We start from the raw sequence: 7,333 nt of genomic DNA, 5'->3' as shown, positions 1-7,333 counted from the left end.
CCACACACTCCGCGACGCTCTGCGTCCGGAGGTGCATTTTTCAAACAATGGTGTTCAATGAAGCTGGAAGAGTTACTCAGCACAGCAGCAGCAGGTCACAGAGGATAGCGAACACCAGGAACACTCACACAATCATTTTTGGTGCGAGCGTGCGCGAAGCACCAGACGCGCTAGAGGAAAGGACCCATTGGCGTGTGTCTACGTCCATAGGGCTTCATATTGTGTTCGCGTGTGAGCCCTGGTTCCTTATGAAAGCTCGCAGTTGGGAATGTGCGAGTGAGGTAGCTGCAAGCAACAAAGGAATCCTTGATGGAAAGGAATTCTGTCAGTTTCACGGAGCCGTGGCTCTGTGTAATAGGAAGTTCATTTAAGGTAATTCATTAAGTTGATCTCTCACATTTGGGACTAAACAAGTTTTAAAACTTTGAGCAATTTAAGAAAAAGAAGGGAAAAGAAGCATTAAAGTAATATGTGAGGAAGAATGCTTATCCAAGAAGAAATCATTCAAGAAAGTAGAGGACACAATTAGTACGGATCTGAACGTTTTCAGAGAAAGGAAAGGTTCAAGGTTAAAGAGTACATTCATGAACCTTCTGCAACAGCAGTGTCAAAGCAGAAGTGCATCACATTCCTTACTCAAGAGTGGCCTCCAAGCTAGGGCCAGAGATAGTCAGGTAAAGTTGGGTATAAGGAGTTTAATACTAAGGAAATAGTTGCAGTAATACTTAGATGTTTAATCTAGATGTTTTTATTGCAGGTTATCCAGAAAAAACTGTGAGGTCCAGGAGTTGGAGATTGTTGAAGGAGGCCTGATTGTTTGTTATTTTATCCACTTCCCTTTTCCCCACAGCCTGGTCAGTTCAGTAGTTGTTGAAAAGGATAAAACTGCTGGAAAAAAACAGATTAGGGGGTCTGGAGGGCTATTCATCTGCTCCTACAGGACAACAGCATCGAGACCTGAGACTATTTAGTTTTTTCCAGAGGTGCCACAGAGCTGGCAATTGCAATAGTCCAGCTTGGATCCAACAAGGGCACGGGCGATTGCCAGTGGAGAGGACTGGTTTACTCGCACGTATGAGTTTTGTGGCGTAGGCAGCTGTGGAGGTAATGTGGTTCATTTAGCAGGACAAGCTGAGCGAGGCATCAAGGTAGATGCCAAATGTTTTCACCAAGGAGGAGGCATGGACCTTGTGGCCATTGCTGTTGAAGAAGCGCTACGCAAGGTCAAGGTTCACAAGAGGGGCTGGTGTGCCAGCTAGAAGGAGCTCTGTTTTCTCATCCAGGCAGTTGCAAGTGTGTGCATATAGGAAAAGCCATGTCAGGAGAATATACCAGGCAGTTGCAAGTGTGTTCATATAAGAAAGCGCAGGTTGGGAAGCACACCAGGCAAGGACAAGCTTAAAAGTGTATAAGAAAGCCCTGGTAGGGAAGCACAGTAGGCAAGGACAAGCTGGACAGTGTATATGAAATACATCACCTAAAGATGTCCTGAGAAGGATATATCAGGACTAGCAAAAGGCTGGGTTAAACCCGAGAGAAGAGGAGTGAAAATTTGTCAAGGGAATACACCAGGTATCCTACCAAACGTACAGCCAAGTTGTTTTTTGTACCAGTTATGGTTTGATCAAGAGAAGGATTCAAAACCTGTCAGGAGAGTACACCAAGTATCATAATAAGATAAAGACTAAATATCAAGTTGTTTTGTGTACCCGTTGTGTTTTTGATAAAGAGAAACTTAAGGAACTGATATTTATGAATGTACAACGGGGTGAAGAGAAATCCAGGGGAAGGGAACCACCTTCTGGAACAAGGAACTCTATCCTTTTGGAATGTTTATGTTCGAGTTACGCATTTTCCTTTTTGAACATTTATACACTACCAAAGACATTTGCCCTTTTCACATTAGAGTTGAGTTTTAGAATGTGAGGGCCAGAATAGTGCTTCGGACACAGGACATTTTACTTTGGACATTGTGACATTCGACCAACCCTTAGTTTTGGTTGAGTTAGGGAAACACCTCTTAGTGTAGGGACAGAGAGGAATTTTCCAAACCCCTTTTTCTTTTGTCAATAAAAGTTTACGACCGAAACTATAAGTATCTGTGTCCGTGTCTCATTCCTGGTTCCTCACAGCACCAAGCTAGTATTATATACAAGTATGCATTGTGCCCTTCATACTGAATCCCCCAAATTGTCTAGTAATGTTTCTAAAACTGATAACTTAGTCAAAGTTTTATTAGATCGGAAATCCAATATGACAATGAGTGCTGTGGAAGTACGTTCCCAAATACACAAGAGTCAACCTGTTCCAGCATAGTGTTATTAAATGGCCAACTAATACAGTGGGCCTTTTCTTTTCCTCCCAAAATACATAATTTTAGTTTTCGACTGTGTAAAATAAAGTAAAGCGCGTTTAGTGATCTCTTATGCCCAATCAGCATTTGTGGTCCAAGAGCACAATATTATCAACATAGGCCGAGCCAATCCATGCGTACTTTGGGTTTTGGGAAGACTATTTTTCACCTTTTCCAAATAATTGGGGAGGTCGGCTATGTATATGTTAAATAGCAGCATTGTGGGCATACATCCTTGTATCAGACCGCCATTTGTATGAATGTTTCTGGAAATATGCCCCTCGTTACCTAATGTAATAGTAACAGTGGTATCCGTATATAGTTGAACCACCATATTAAGCAGACCCTTAGGGGTGCCCCAATTAACAAGCTTACGCCATAACGAGGGACGATTTAATCAAATGCGGCTGTATAGTCTGCAAAGGCAACATACAGTGAGAGACCCTTTAGTGAGGATTTTAAAGTTAATAGCCTTAGCAGCAAAGATATTTTGTGCTGTTCCATGTCCGCTCCTGAAGCCTGCTCGAAAGTTACGCAATAGCTGGCTATGCTCTGCCCACATAGTAAGTTCTCTTAGCAAGCTCCTGCAAACACTCCAGCACGGCCAGAAGATGGTAGTTACTGGGCTCCATATGGTCTTTCTTTTTATAGACGGGCACCAAACATGACACTCTTCAGACGGGCACCAAACATGACTCTCTTCAGACAGGCACCAAACATGACTCTCTTCAGACGGGCACCAAACATGACTCTCTTCAGACGGGCACCACACATGACTCTCTTCAGACGTGCACCACACATGACTCTCTTCAGACGTGCACCAAACATGACACTCTTCAGACAGGCACCAAACATGACTCTCTTCAGACGGGCACCACACATGACTCTCTTCAGACGTGCACCACACATGACTCTCTTCAGAAGAGCACCACACATGACTCTCTTCAAACGTGCACCACACATGACTCTCTTCAGACGTGCACCAAACATGACTCTCTTCAGACGGGCACCACACATGACACTCTTTAGATAGGCACCAAACATGACACTCTTCAGATAGGCACCAAACATGACTCTCTTCAGACGTGTACCACACATGACTCTCTTCAGACGGTCACCAAGCATGACACTCTTCAGACAGGCACCACACATGACTCTCTTCAGACGGGCCCCAAACATGACTCTCTTCAGACGGGCCCCAAACATGACTCTCTTCAGACGGGCCCCAAACATGACTTTCTTCAGACGGGCACCAAACATTACTCTCTTCAGACGGGCACCAAACATGACTCTGTTCAGGAGTCTGCTATCCTATTGTTGCAGCTATTTAGTTGAAATAGCACATTAGTATGTGCTCCCAAACCTCTGTGCTTCTCTTCAATATTACATTTGTTAGGCGGCTGGGCCCTGTTGCTCTTGAGGCCTTCCATTTTTTAATGCATGAGTCACTGATGTTTTGTGAATACCAAGAAATATCAAAACTTGTCCCCATAAATGTGGGTGGATCCAAAATGTGATTAGAGTGAAAAAGAAAAATTGTGCACTAATGAAGCTAGACCAGGTTTCTTCATCAACACACTTAACTATGTGACTCCCTGCTGGTTTATTGTACTTACTAACTAGATTTCAGAACTTCTTAGCATCCCATGTTGCTAATGTTCGTAGCATAAGTTGCCGGTTAGCACTAGTGATTGAATACGTATGCATTTTCAGCCAATTAGAATATTTATTTTTTCAGGTTCTCATTAAGGCCATGTATTTCGAAACCAGCAGGGCAGGTGGCAACAAATATTTTAAGAATGTCCGCTCTCCTCAGACTTTTATTCAAAGCTAATGCTACATCATAGGCAGGCCACTTTCTATCGCAACCGAATCTGGGATATTTTCTTGAATAGCCAAAGTGCCCAGTAAGATAATATGTCCTGCTATTTAGGTCTTCCACTTTATAGTGTGCAAACATTTGCAGAGAATCATAGCTTAGGCTATTGATGTATTTATTTATTATCTCTATACTATATTTCCCCTATGTAATGCAGTTAATTTGGCATTAATTTCCAATCCCCCAATGTTTCCCTTGACTCGAGATTTGACTTGAATGAAGAGCGTTAAAGAGACCAGTGCATGGTCACTAACATGTAAATATTTAATACTTAGTGGTTTGACCATGTGATAGTTTTCCCAGCCAATAAAGAAATAATCTAAGGTAGATGTTTTCTTTTCCATGGACCAGGTATGTTGTCCTGTTATATCCCCCCATGTGCGACCATTTTACATACACAGATTATTTATGATCATAAATGTCAGCCATCTTAGCCCTTGCCTGTTGGATGTCTTACCATTAGAATCTATAGGGGAAATAAGGGTGGACGGCGGTCCCAACTCGTTACCTCCTTCTGCCAATTCTCCAGAACAATCATTCAAATCTCCAGTCACAATACAGATAGTATTACTGTTATTCTGATCCATTTTGTCATACACCTCTTCAATAACTTTGTGTATGCTTTTAGTACACTCTCCCCAGGTGGATCATAGACATTAACGCTGACCAAATTATTTTCACCTCAATGTGCAACACGTTAGAATTGTTTCTCTGTTTTAATGTTTTGAGAGTTGAAAGTGTTAGGAATACTAGTAAGCAAACCTCCCATGGGCCTACCTTCGTCACCTTTCATTGCTGCTTGGACAAATATATTCTGTCCATTCAACAATACTGGTCTCTAAGGAAATATTCCTATATAAGGAACATGTCCTGGCCTGTCAATTGTGTACCCTCTTCCCCATGACACAAACAGTGTCTAAATCCCCGGGTAGTCCAAGAGCAAATTCTCAGTTCTGGGGACTCTTTGTTAGGGGCGCTTATCTAATCGGGGTTCCAAGACACCAGGTAACCATTCCCAATGATCAATTGCCACTTCTATGTCTGCATTTACGATCCTTCTACCTGATTGGTCACAAAAGATCTTAATATGATCCTTTGACTTGTGGAAGTCAGGTACGCCTATTGACAATGAGAAGTCATAACCCATTTTAGGAAAATCTGTGCCATTGTGCCGTACGACATAATATACTAAGCAATGGTACTGCTAAAGGGTTCAGCTCCAGCTGCTCGACATAAACAATGTCTCCCTAGGTTATCACTCTTAACCAGGGCATCAAATGCAGAATAGATAGAATAAAGGATCTGCTCATTGGGTGACTGTGTTTGGAGACAAATCTTGTACCAAAATACATTTGGAAACATGTTTTTTTCTTTCTGGCCTGCGTGGTTGATTTTACGCTAATGTAGTCGTCCTGTGTAAATATTGTATCCAGTGTATGGCCCTCTGTAGGCCGTGTCCTTGCAGCCACTGAATACATCCTAAAGAGGAGATATTGCTTGGGTGTTCTTGTGCAGGTTCGTTGGTTGCATCGTTCGTCCACAGAGTTGGGTTTCATAAGGTTATCATGTTGTGTGCAAATGCTTGGATGTACATTACATCATTAGATTTGTCTAAGACAGATGTGCTGCCATCCATAAGCAGTATGCTAGGACGAATGTCAAGTTTATATTTTGAATAATGATGCATTTGTTTTGAATAATGCATTCGTTATTAGGTTTAAGAATGAGTAGTAAGCTTTGGTGGTAATATTTGTAGAGTGTTTGGTATAATTAGGGAATGTTGTCCTGGTTTAGTGGATCGATTAGTGTGGCCAAATGTATAATCCGGATTCTAGTAGACCAGAGTACTAAAAGCATTTTTTTCCTGTTCTGAAATGCTCTGGCATTTAAAAAAAAAAAAGTTTTAAAAATGGCCTCCAGGGAAGGGAAAACAAAATCCATTTTCCCTTTTGATAGTGGCCATTGAAAACAATAAAAAAAGGTAAACAAACAAAATGGCCACCATGGAAAGGGAGAAGGGACTACACATAGTCTCTTCTCCCTTTCTAGAGGAGCCATTCAAGAAAGAAGGAAAAAAGTAAACAAAAAAAGTCTGCCATGGAAATCAAGAGGGGACTACATGTGGTCCCTTCTTCCTTTCCATGGCGGCCTGTCACAGATCGGGAGCAGACACACTGGAGACAGAAGTATTTCCAGCTTGTGCGCTCGTGAAAAGCAGGTAAGTGTGGGGGTGGCGAGAGAAGAGAAATGGGGAGAATGGGGAAGGGGGTTAGAAGACATACCTCATTCCCTGGCGAGGGGAGATGGCAGCCGCCAGCCCTGAGGAGGCTCAGGCCGGCGGGATTACCATCTGGTAATGCCTGCATTCTGAACCTCTCCATTGACTGGGGTCCGCCACACCTCCCTACCCGGGTACTAATGGGGATTAAATCCCCCCACCCCCAACACTGTAATAAGTTAGCAGTAGGGTCCAAAGAGGAAGGTACGTTTTTAGTGATTTAGCGACTGTGCTCTGTCCTATGGGTAAACAAGGATAGGCACTATTTGGTATTGCTCATCTAGATTTAGTGTTTAGAATAATGACTCAAATGAAGGGCTGGAAAAGTTAACTATTTATTTTTTATAAAAAGAGATTGGAATAGTGGTCTCTAAGCGGGGGGCCGGAGAATGATACACTAGATAAAGGTATTCACTTTTGTAATATTCCAATGTCTAAGAGCGTGCACCTTGTAGGTACCTAATGATTAGAAAAGAAAATGTCATAAGGATGGTAGTTTGTATGCTTTGCTCGTAATGAAAGTGTGAGCGTACTACTGCTTTCTACGGAATAAAAAGCTTGCCTCCATTCGCTCTACATGCTCTACAGAGTTGCGAAGATGTCTACATTCTCATGTTGTTGTTCAGTTGTCATAACCTTAGCAGCTGCATCCTCATGTTCACGCAATGATGTCATGATGCTACATGCATTGTACCGTGCACAGCGTGTCATCCTGTATATAGATACATTATCATGATATATTTCCTGATTTACAATAAATACTGAAATGCAGCTTATCAGAAGCCTGTTTGTACACATCGAGATTTAGGTGTTGAGGTTTTAA

General features: G+C 42.3%; 1 protein-coding gene across 1 annotated transcript in view; it reads left to right on the top strand.

Annotated features, from left to right (window-relative positions):
• RSPH1 (radial spoke head component 1) overlaps positions 1 to 7,333 on the top strand; it is a 372,437-nt gene that overhangs the window by 346,622 nt on the left and 18,482 nt on the right. The window lies entirely within an intron of this gene.

This window comes from Ambystoma mexicanum, chromosome 7p, assembly GCF_040938575.1.
Source record: "Ambystoma mexicanum isolate Mex_15411 chromosome 7p, UKY_AmexF1_1, whole genome shotgun sequence".
NCBI lineage: Eukaryota > Metazoa > Chordata > Amphibia > Caudata > Ambystomatidae > Ambystoma > Ambystoma mexicanum.
The sequence above is the reverse complement of the archived record's forward strand: the minus strand, read 5'-3'. Positions and strand labels throughout refer to the sequence as shown.